The following is a 12229-nucleotide window of genomic DNA, read 5'->3' on the forward strand; positions in this document are numbered from 1 at the left end:
GCTCTTTCAGAGTCTGCTGTGGCGCCATGTGGTTCACAGGGCAGTGTGCGACCCGTGTGAGCAGCTGCACGAGGTATCCACTTAAGGATATTGCACACAATTTCTGGGGAAACGTGTAAACTGAAACACAACCGTCCTTCAAAATTCACCGTTCTCTGAATTTTGCCATGTGGTTCTCTGGGCAGGCAATGTGTACAAAAAATGCACATTTTCCTATGCTTTTGTGCTGCTGTTTTATTGGCTTTAAGCTGCATTTTCTCTCTCTCTCCCCCACCCCCGATACTGTCTGTTTTTATATTGTACAGCACTTAGGGATTTAAAACCTATTAAGCAGCTTATAAGTGCTTGGAAATAAATAAATAAATTCAATTACATCCAAAAGTAGATGAAACGACTCTTCACGGCACCAGTAGCTGGCGCTAACCAAATCGCCTTAGCAGCGCTAAGCAAATTAACACCTGTAGGGGAACAGGAAGCCCTTGTCTCTGTTCAGACCCAAATGAACAGAACTGAACTTTGGATGTTGTAATTCAGTTGTTTCGTGGTGGAGTTTCCCTTGGAGGTGTCTCTGTGCCAGGATGCAACTACTGAATTACGAGACTTCAGGTATGCCTTTAAACCACCAGTTCCAGGGAAATAACTGCAGGAGACGGCCAATGCCCTTGTGCCTTGTTTTATTTTTTAAATAATTTTTATTATTTATTTATTATTTATTAATTATTTATTTATAATCAAATCAAATTAAATCACATCACATAAATTCCGAATTACAAAGCCGAATTTTAAATTTTGTTGGGGGGACCCATATTTCAAGATTCGAAGGGGGATTCTGATCATCTTCTTGCTACTGCGTTAATGTCCAAATCAATCCAAATCAGTCCAGAGTTCATAATTCTATCCAGTCTTATCTTGCTGTTTCCACATCACATCTTGTTCATATATTTTCTCTTTTTTCTTTATTTTTTTTTAATAATATTTATTAAGTTTCACAAAATATAACAAACTTCGAAACAACAAATAACAAACATCAGAAAAACAAACAATATCAAAAGAGACATAAAAAACAAAAACATACATTTCTTTATGATCTCTTCTGATAGTCTCCTTAAGCCGAAACACCAATAATAATCCTGTGTGAATTTTCCATTCTTCCAATCCTCAAATCGAGATGGTTTCCATATATCATCACCTTCATAGACAACAGCGCTCTTTCCATCATTAATTAGAGAACTGTCATTCTTAAGTCCCACTGAGGAGTTTCACCCACAATATAAAACAGCTCTATTTCTCTATTTCTCCTCTCAGACTTAAGTCCTCCGACAGAACTTCCCAATATGGCGACGGCATTTTTAACTGCGTCATTCCAAAGCTCTTATACATTCCACGCTCTTCTTAAAACATGCTTTGGTTCGAAAGTTTATCTCTACACAGCCTTAAATCCATAGCTTAAGTCCTTAAAATGACAATTCTGACTCATGAGGGGAGGGGATTCTTGTTTAATCACATAAGGAAAAAAAGGAAAGTTTCCCTCCCTCCCCAATCAGTCATTTGCCATACCGTATCTTGGCGTATCTTCTCATGTTTTATTCTTGTCTTGTTTTATCAGAGATCTCTTCTGTTAGCAGTCTTTACTCCCCCTCCTTCCTTGAGATATGTGCATTCCTTCATCCAAATTGTTTCTTTTGAAGTTCTTGCAGCTAGTGGCACGGATCAGGGACGGCGTCCAGGAGTGCCGGAATCCCACAGGAGGACTTTGTGCCTAGTGCCCCCATCCCCACAAATTCGGGGGTGGAATAGGGCACAGCAGGCAAGGGCAGTCCCCCCCACCATCCTGGGGGGGGGGTAGGGAGGCTAATTACTCCCATCATAGCCTCCAAATTACCTCGTGTGGGTCGGAGAGATGTTATTGTCAGCCATCTTCCGATGCGCCCCTAGTGGCCCCCCCTCATGCCTTGTTTGTGGGCTTCCCAGACACATCCGTTTGGCCCTAGTGGAAAAAACTCAGGGCTGGGCTACATAAGTCTCGGGTCTCATTCTGCAGGGCTGGCCTTATGTCAATACATACCAGTGCACACCTGCTCTCCCGAGACAACCGGTAGCCTGCCAGGTGCTCTGAAAGCCTTTCTCAAACCTGTGGGTCCCCAGATGTTGTTGGACTACAGCTCCCATCATCCCTAGCTAGCAAGGCCAGAGCTCAGGGATGATGTGAGTTGCAGTCCAACAACATCTGAGGACCCTCAGGTTGAGAACCGCTGGGTTACAAGGACTGGGGTTTTATCTAGTCACCTAGATCAGGGAAGGTGAACCTGTGGCCACTATAGATACACCACAGCAAACCTCAGTTTAAGCATTACAAATAGTGCTTCAAATGACATTTGTGTGCAATATTTCATCCTACTGGTTTCCTTTCGGAGAGGAGAAGGATGGCCGGAGTCCCTCAATCAAAACAACAGCAAGGGTACGCTCCTCTTAGCTGTGGCTTCTTGCACTATTCTGAAGGTGTTGTCACACAGAGCAAGCATCGCACCCATGAACTGAATGGATGTCCGATGCCATCGTATCTCAAGTTACTTCCCTGAAGTTATCTTGACTGTGTTGTGTACATAGACGAGGCAGCCTGATTAGGTTACCCTGTGCCCCGGCACAGGCATAGGAAGCTGCCTTATACACAGTGAGACCATTGAGCTCAGCATCGTTTGCTGAACAGCTGTGGCTCTCCAGGATTTTAGGCCTGCCTAGAGATATCACTGGGACGCAGGTGGCGCTGTGGGTTAAACCACAGAGCTTAGGACTTGCCGATCAGAAGGTTGGCGGTTCTAATCTCTATGACGGGGTGAACTCCTGTTGCTCGGTCCCTGCTCCTGCCAACCTAGCAGTTCGAAAGCACATCAAAGTGCAAGTAGATAAATAGGTACCACTCCGGTGGGAAGGTAAACGGCGTTTCCATGTGCTGCTCTGGTTCGCTAGAAGCGGCTTAGTCATGCTGGCCACATGACCCAGAAGCTGTATGCCAGCTCCCTCGGCCAATAAAGCGAGATGGGCGCCACAACCCCAGAATCGGCCACGACTGGACCAAATGGTCAGGGGTCCCTTTACCTTTACTAGAGATATCACTGGAAGGACAGATCCTGAAGCTGAGGCTCCAATACTTTGGCCACCTCATGAGAAGAGAAGACTCCCTGGAGAAGACCCTGATGTTGGGAAAGATGGAGGGCACAAGGAGAAAGGGATGACAGAGGATGAGATGGTTGGACAGTGTTCTTGAAGCTACCAGCATGAGTACAGGCCTTCCCCAAGTCACATCTTGGATGGAAGCCTCAACATAGGGTGCATTAAAATGGAAAGAGCCTTGTTTTTGAAGCTCATGTGGCTGTGGGGATGCTGCTGGACTACATCTCCCAACATCCCTGACTGTATGCCAAGTCGGCTGGTGCTGAAGGGAGTTGGAGTCCAATGACACAGGTTCCCCACTTCTAATTTTGGATATGGGAGACCTTGTGGCTTCAAGTGCTGCAGTTACCCTTTGCATCTCTCCTGGCCCTCTAGATACAGCGATGAACCGAGTGGATTGTTGCACAGACTTCCATGGGACCAGGTGGCCTGAAGTCCAGTGACATCCACTTAGCACACTTGCAGAGAAGGCTACGAGGATATGGTTCACGGAACCTGAAAAGCATTTGCTCACCGCGTGAAATCCAATTATTGGCCCTTGGCTGCAATGACCCATAATCTCCAATGAAAGAAGAAGGGAGGAGATGCTGTTGAGACATATATATATATGTATGCAAGCTGCAAAAGAGCAGGCATTTTAAAAGTCCCCCACCCTTTTACAGCTTGACTCTCTCCATTTATTTACAGTATTGAAGGAGAAAAACAAGCTTGATGTGCAGGACTCCGCTTCCATATTTGGCCTGGAAGCAGCCGGGGTATCAATTACGTTCTGCGAAGCGCAAACATTAGCATAACTGCGTGAAGCAATCATGCCCCTAACAACGGCGAGCCATGCACAGAAGACCAAAATAAATAGAATTCACAGAGCAAGAGGTAACACTTCTCTCGACTCCGGGGCGGTGGAGTTGCAGAGACAAGTGCATTCCTGGCGTGCCCCATGCCTTCGCCGGACCGTCAGGCATCTCTGATGACTGGATATCTGCACAGGCAGGGTGTTGCTTCTTATGCAGGAATGGAAACCGTGACTGATAGGAGAGGGCTCAGAGACTCATTAGACTAGGAGGTTGTTTAGAGCTCCTTGAACAACCCTCACGAGCAATTAATTTCTAATTAGACAGAAGAGGTTAGGTCGGGCCTTGCCCTGGTGTGAAGAAGCATTCTGTAGGTTGGTTGTTAAGCAATCCACCGGGTTTTGTGGAAGACAATAAAACGACTCAGAAACTACCCACCCAGAGTGAATTATTATTATTAATCAAATTAATTGGCTGCTTTTCCTTGCCAAAGGAACATGCACAGTGTCCCCCCAAGAATCCCGCGAGCTATAGTTTGTTAAGGTGGCTGAGAGTTGTTAGGAAACCAAGATCCAAGTTTGGGCAAGTACTCTTTGGTGAGAGAACTCCAGCGGAGATTTAAAAATCGCAAAATATGCAGCAAAGGAAAGTGTGGAAATATAGGCTGTTAGGACTTTAACATATGTCCATGTGAGTTCCAAAATGTCCCTCTTTCCCCAGCATAGGAAAAGACCACACATTTGGTAAGTTAAAAAATGGTTTACTTACAAACCCTTCCAAGGTCAGATTTATGTGCTTTTCAACACATCAGTCTGAAAAATTGCACAGGCAGTAAAACTTGGTTTAGTTATAGTGGTGAAAGTTCCTAAATTATTGGTAAAGAAACTCAAGAGTGGCTTGTGAGAGCCATGTGGCTTAGACTCTTAGACTCTTCACACACTCAACTTCTCAGATAGACTGGAAGTGGAACAAAGGCTTGGTTACCTAATCCCAGATGAGCTAAACTTGACAGGAATGCTTACTCTGGTCTTAACCCCTTAATGCATTAATTAGATTTATGCATGTTGGTTATATGCGGCTGGTTATCCTGCAAAAACAATACATTAAAAAATAAATTAAAAACACCCCAATCATTCCTTTGATCCCCACTTGTTTTCGGTGGGAGCACTTTAAAAGAGGGCTTAAATTTCAGTCAGGACACATACTTTCATTGGATAAATTTTGGGAAGCTGCTTCTGATGTGTTCAGGGGTGTCTTGGGGTGGGAAGGGTCAAGCCCTGGATCTTTTGCACTGGATCCTCTACCTGTTACCCATTTATTTTGTTAATTTTTTTTTAATGCTTTTGTTATAATTTGCCCACTCCTACATCTTTGCCTGTTTTGCTTTTCTCTCACATCAGAGCAGTCCAGCCAATGGCAGCCAGAAGCTCAGAAGCCCCACCTCCTCTGTTTCATTGGTCTGGTTGAGGGAACTGCTAGGCATGACCGTCGATGGAGAATTGCTGCAATCGCGTGGAAATGGGAGGTTCAGTCTTAAGAGCAACATAGCACATTCCAACTCAGGTCGATGAATCAATCAACAATTACTAAATCGGAGTCTATTAGATGATTTAATCAAATAATAAAAAAGCATAACACATTCCAACTCGGGTCTATAAATCAATCAACAATTATTAAATCAGAGTATATCAGGTGATTTAATCAAATAACAAAAGCATAGCACATTCCAACTTAGGATGATTAATCAATCAACAATTAAAGGTAAAGGTAAAGGTACCCCTGCCCGTACGGGCCAGTCTTGACAGACTCTGGGGTTGTGCGCCCATCTCACTTAAGAGGCCAGGGGCCAGCGCTGTCCGGAGACACTTCCGGGTCACGTGGCCAGCGTGACATCGCTGCTCTGGTGAGCCAGAGCCGCACACGGAAACGCCGTTTACCTTCCCGCTAGTAAGCGGTCCCTATTTATCTACTTGCACCCGGGGGTGCTTTCGAACTGCTAGGTTGGCAGGCGCTGGGACCAAGCAGCGGGAGCGCACCCCGCCGCAGGGATTCGAACCGCCGACCTTTCGATCGGCAAGCCCTAGGCGCTGAGGCTTTAACCCACAGCGTTGTCTAATATATTAGACAATTTAATCAATTGTCTAGTATATTAGACAATTTAATCATTTTTTTTAAAATAGTCTTGGCAGCCTTATGCATTAGTATACAGTGGCCTTTCCTGATTTGGTGCCTTCCTGATATTTTGGACTACAAATCCTATCACCTGCATATTTCCAAGGGAAAGCGTTGAGGACCAATGAATAAACTTCTTCAGTTGCTTTCTCCTGGAGGTGGATGAAGGAGCTGCAGCCCGTGAAACAGGAGGACAATACAGTGGTACCTCGTCGTTACATACGCTTCAGGTTACAGACGCTTCAGGTTACAGACTCTGCTAACCCAGAAATGGTACCTCGGGTTAAGAACTTTGCTTCAGGATGAAAACAGAAATCAAGTGGCGGCAGGGCGATGGCAGCAGGAGGCCCGATTAGCTAAAGTGGTGCTTCAGGCTAAGAACAGTTTCAGGTTAAGAACGGACCTCCGGAACGAATTAAGTACTTAACCCAAGGTACCACTGTATCTCCTGTTCTGCTGCAATAATTCTCCCAGTCGCTGCTCATTTTGCAACACGCTGGCCGCGAGGGGCCATTCTGCTGGCATCACCAGAATGTTCCTTTGCTTGCTTAAAGCTTTTACAAGAAGAAGACAAAAAAGGAAGGAAGGAGAGGAAGAAAATGGCATTATGCACAATACAAGCTTAAAAGCGAAACTTGTTTTTCGTGCCAGGCTCTTGTTCTGTTAAGGCTGGTGTGTGCTGGTGCCAGTGTGCCATAGTGGTTAGAGTATTGGACTGGGACCTTGGAGACCAGGGTTCGACTCTCCACTCATCCACTAGTTGAAGAAGAAGAAGAGGAGGAGTTTGGATTTGATATCCTGCTTTATCACTACCCGAAGGAGTCTCAAAGCAGCTAACATTCTCCTTTCCCTTCCTTCCCCACAACAAACACTCTGTGAGGTGAGTGGGGCTGAGAGACTTCAGAGAAGTGTGACTGGCCCAAGGTCACCCAGCAGCTGCATGTGGAGGAGCGGGGAAGCGAACCCAGTTCCCCAGATTACGAGACTACCGCTCTTAACCACTACACCACACTGTTGACGTTGGTCCAGTCACTGCCTCTTGACCTAACCTACCTCACAGGGTTGTTGTGAGCACCTTGGAGGAAAATGGTAGGATATAAATGAAACAAACAAACAAACAAACAAACCCCTTTGGGGGATTTGGATGACACATTGTCCCTCCCTCTTCTAACTTAAGCCTTTCCAGAAAAGAGAGACCCTGTATTGCATTGGCCAATACTATGGATTTTTTTAAAAAATGCTTTTTTAAAAAAAAGTATTCCAGGAAAGCCTCTGTTTACAGTAAAAAGGGTCTGCATCTGTCAGTTGCAACAACCCCACAACATCTGATAAATGGTTAGCAATGGTGTGCTCACTGGCTTTTCTTAGTGTGTTTTTTTTTTACCCTGTAGCACAAATTTCAGATTAGGAAAGGATTAAGTAACAACAGTGTGTCTTAAGTATTACACATCATTTCTGGCTATTAGCCAAGGAATTCAGCATGCAAAAGCTGACATTGCTTAAGAAGTCAAATATAGCCCTGGTCACCGCAAGAAATGGCCCTCCCGTCGCTCAAGGAAGCAGCTCAGTTTCTGATCAGTAATGTGGTTGCTCGCTATTGAAGATTGCAGAATCTCTGGGCTGCGAGCCTAAGGTTGCAAACCTGGCCATGCCTACTCAAAAGTAAGGCCCACTAAATTCAATGTGGCCTACTCCTAGGTAAGTGGAGTTGGGATTCCTACGGGACCGCCTCTCCTGGTATGTCCCACAGAGGAACTTACGGTCTTCAAACAAAAACATCCTGAAGGTCCCAGGCCACAGAGAGGTTAGGCTGGCCTCAACCAGAGCCAGGGCTTTTTCGGCTGTGGCCCCGATCTGGTGGAACGCTCTGTCACAAGAGACTAGGGCCCTGCGGGACTTGACATCTTTCCACAGGGCCTGCTAGACAGAGCTGTTCCATCAGGCCTTTGGTCAGGGCACAGCCTGACTCCCTCCTTTGGCAATCTTCACAGAACTTTAGCCTAATGGTTGCCATCAATCTGAGTTGAATTAATTTTATAATGAAATGATATTAGAATGTTGTACTATTTTATTGTTGTTAGCCACCCTGAGCCCGGCTTCGGCTGGGGAGGGCGGGATATAAATAAAATTTATTATTATTATTATTATTATTATTATTATTATTATTATTATTATTTCGCCTCCTCACATCAAAATGGTTAAGCCCAGGCTGCTAAAATACAGCTAGCATCTGAACATAAGGAGAGCCTACTGGATTTGGCCAATGGCCAATCTTGTCCAACGTCCTGTTCTCATAGTGGCCAACCATATGCCTGTGGGAAACCCTCACACAGGACCAGTGGCGTAGCGTGGGGGGTGCAGGTGGGGGGCCGGCTGCACTGGGCGCAACATCTGGGGGTTAGGGGGCGCAAATCCACGGGTTAGGGGGCGCAAATCCACAGGTTAGGGGGCGCAAATTACTTGCCTTGCCCCGGGTGCTGACAACCCACGCTACGCCACTACACAGGACCTGAGCACAAGAGCTCTCTCCTCCTCCTCCTGTGGCTTCCAGTATTCAGAAGCACTGCAGCCTCCAACTGTGGAGGAATAGCATAGCCATCGTGGTTAGTAGCCATTGTTAGCCCCTTCCTCCATGAATTTGTCCTACCCTCTTTTAAAGTCATCCAAGTTGGTGGCCATCACTCCTGTGGAAGGGAGTTCCATAGTTTAACAATGTGCTGCATAAGCAACATTAATAATACTAATGCTACTACTACTACTACTACTACTACTACTACTACTAATACAGTGGTACCTCGAGTTACAGATGCTTCAGGTTACAGACTCCGCTAACCCAGAAATAGTACCTCGGGTTAAGAACATTACCTCAGGATGAGAACAGAAAGTGCGCGGTGGCAGCATGACAGCAGTGGGAGGCCCAATTAGCTAAAGTGGTACCTCAGGTTAAGAACAGTTTCAGGTTAAGAACAGACCTCCAGAACGAATTAAGTTCTTAACCTGAAGTACCCCTGTAATAACATTTGTATGCTGCCCATCTCACTGGGTTTCCCCAGCCACTCTGGGTGGCTCCCAAGAGAATATTAAAAACATGATAAACCATCAAACATTAAAAACTTCCCTAAACAGGGGCTGCCTTCAGATGTCTTCTAAAAGTCAGATAGTTGCTTATCTCCTTGACATCTGATGGGAGGGCGTCCCAATTTTCATCTGATGAATGTTGGAGGGTGTGCAAGTCATGGATGATAAGGTTGCAACCCAAGATGGCTATGTTCTCCCTCCTGATATCTTCTGGTTGCCTATCCCTGCCCAATAGTGGCACTAAATAAATAATAATTTGCAATTATAGTACCAGTGAAATATTGGTAGCTTGGTGTGCCAACCTCCCACAACAACAACATCATCATCATCATTATTACCCCACCCATCTGGCTGGGTTGGGCGGCTCCCAACAGAATATTAAAAACATGATAAAACATCAAACAGATGTCTTCTAAAAGTCAGATAGTTGTTTATTTCCTTGGCATCTGATAGGGGGCGTTCCACAGGGTGGGCGCCACCACCGAGAAGGCCCTCTGCCTGGTTCCCTGTAACCTCACTTCTTGCAGCGAGGGAACAGCCAGAAGGCCCTTGGAGCTGGACCTCAGTGTCTGGGCAGAACGATGGGGGTGGAGACTTTCTTTGAGGTACAGTAGTACCTTGGGTTAAGAACTTATACCACTGTATACAGGGCCAAAGCTGTTCCTTTTATCTGTCCCAAGTCTTCCAACATTCAGCTTCAGTCTATGTATACAGAGCTTTTTGTTTTCCAGCTGGATCTCACCGGCACTCAGTTCCGGCGCCTCTCAGGTGGGCACCATTGCCATTCTAAGAGAACGAGGGAAGCGTTCATGGTGAGTTGCGGCATCCCATGTTCTAGAAAAATAGCACTGCTTTTATAAACCTCTGTCGTGTCACTTCTTATTTGCCCTTTATCCAGACTAAGAAATTACCCAGACTAAAATGTTCTTTCCCATGCCACTGGAGACTGTGGGGAGATGCTGGCTCCCCCTCATGATAACAACAACAACAACAACAACAACAACAACAATTTATTATTTGTACCCTGCACATCTGGCTGGGTTTCCCCAGCCACTCTGGGTGGCTTCCACCAAAAATACACTAAAATGTCACACATTAAAAACTTCCCTGAACAGGGCTGCCTTAAGATGTCTTCTGAATGTCAGGTAGTTGTTTACTGCTTTGACATCTGATGGGAGGGCGTTCCACAGAATGGGTGCCACTACTGAGAAGGCCCTCTGCCTGGTTCCCTGTAGCTTTGCTTCTCGCAATGAGGGAACTGCCAGAAGGCCCTCGGCGCTGGACCTCAGTGTCCAGGCAGAACAATGGGGGTGGAGACGCTCCTTCAGGTATACAGGACCAAGGCCGTTTAAGGCTTTAAAGGTCAACACCAACACTTTGAATTGTGCTCGGAAACATACTGGGAGCCAATGATAGTCGGGCTGGCAAACAGAGGAGTCATGGCATAGACTCCTCCTACAAGGCTCAGATTTTGGTCCCACTGCTCTGGCAGTGTAGAAACGAGCGAGGTTGCCCTGGAACTGATGACACCAGTGGAATTTAAGAAGCGGGATATGGAGACCCGGAAGTTGTCAGCCAATACCCACATCCAAAGTGCAGTCACCCACATACCAGTAATATCTGTCAAAGCAACCCACAGAAGGTTGACGCAATATCGAATAGTATGACAAGTGCTGATTCATTTAGGAAGAAAGAGAAAGGGAAGGGAAGGGGAGAGAGGGCAGAATTTTCCAGGGCACCACTTTCAAATGGAAAGGGCGGTAGCTGAGTGGTGACAATGGCCATTCATCCTCCATTCTCTCACTTAATTATTCATCCATCCCACATGCTTCAGTGCATTTACCTGATACTTTTTTTAACCACAACAGTTTTGTTTATATTTAAGTGGATGTTGCTGGGGTTTTTTTGCTAGAGTGTCAGAATGATTTCTCCCACTTTTGTTGCGACACCCTAAGTTTCCAGCACGTCCTTGAATCTCTCTGGCAAAATAACCTATGTCTGCATTTTACACACACCCACACCCACACCTTTTTCTACTGCAGTGGTACCTTGGTTTAAGAACAGCTTAGTTTATGAACAACTTGGTATAAGAACGCTGCAAACCTAGAAGTAGGTGTTTTGGTTTGTGAACTTTGTCTTGAAAGCTGAACATGTTTTCCCCGCTGCTAATCAGAGACTTGCTGTTAAGTCTGTCGGCTGTTGAGTCCCGAGCACCCACGCAACACAGAGGTGATATTTTGAGCTTTTGTTTTTGCTATCTTGTTGGGTTTTGGTTTGTGTGGCTTTTTCATTTTTTTGACTGTGACTTGTTCTTCGTTTTATGGGACTGACTTGTGACTGGGTGTGGAATCCAGTTCAGCTACTGATTGATTGTGTGACTGCAGAAATGTATAAAAGCCCCCCATCCAAACAATGACTATCATCAGTGCACGTAAGAAAAAAAATTACTTTTAATTTTTATCATCTACAATACTGTCTTATTTATTTTATAGCATAGTGCATTGATTATTGCCTTCATTTTATGGATCAATTGTCTCGTTAGATAGTAAAATTCATGTTAAATTGCTGTTTTAGGGGTTATTTTTCATCGTTTGGAACGGATTAATCTATTTTCTATTACTTTCTATGGGAAAGCACGTCTCGGTTTAAGAACACTTTGGTTTAAGAACGGACTTCTGGAACGGATTAAGTTCGTAAACTGAGGTACCACTGTATTGTTAAATAACTTTCAACTTGGTTACAGCTGTTTCCAGAGAAAACCAGGATGTCACCATATGTTCTGGGCAGCTCTTGCTACAACGGATTGATAAGATCGCTAAAATAAGTCTGTATGTTCAGAAACAATTATATTCTTTAATATATTGATCAGGGGGCAAAGAATGGGAGAGGGCTATCACATTTGTCATCCATATCCTACTTGAAATATGTTAAAAGCACCCAGCTAGCAAGCGTTGACAAAAGGTAGATGAAGTCATCCTTTCAGTGGCTTCATAATTCCATTCAAAATGCTGGTTTTG

Source organism: Podarcis cretensis, assembly GCF_951804945.1.
Source record: "Podarcis cretensis genome assembly, chromosome: 7".
Classification (NCBI taxonomy): Eukaryota; Metazoa; Chordata; class Lepidosauria; order Squamata; family Lacertidae; genus Podarcis; species Podarcis cretensis.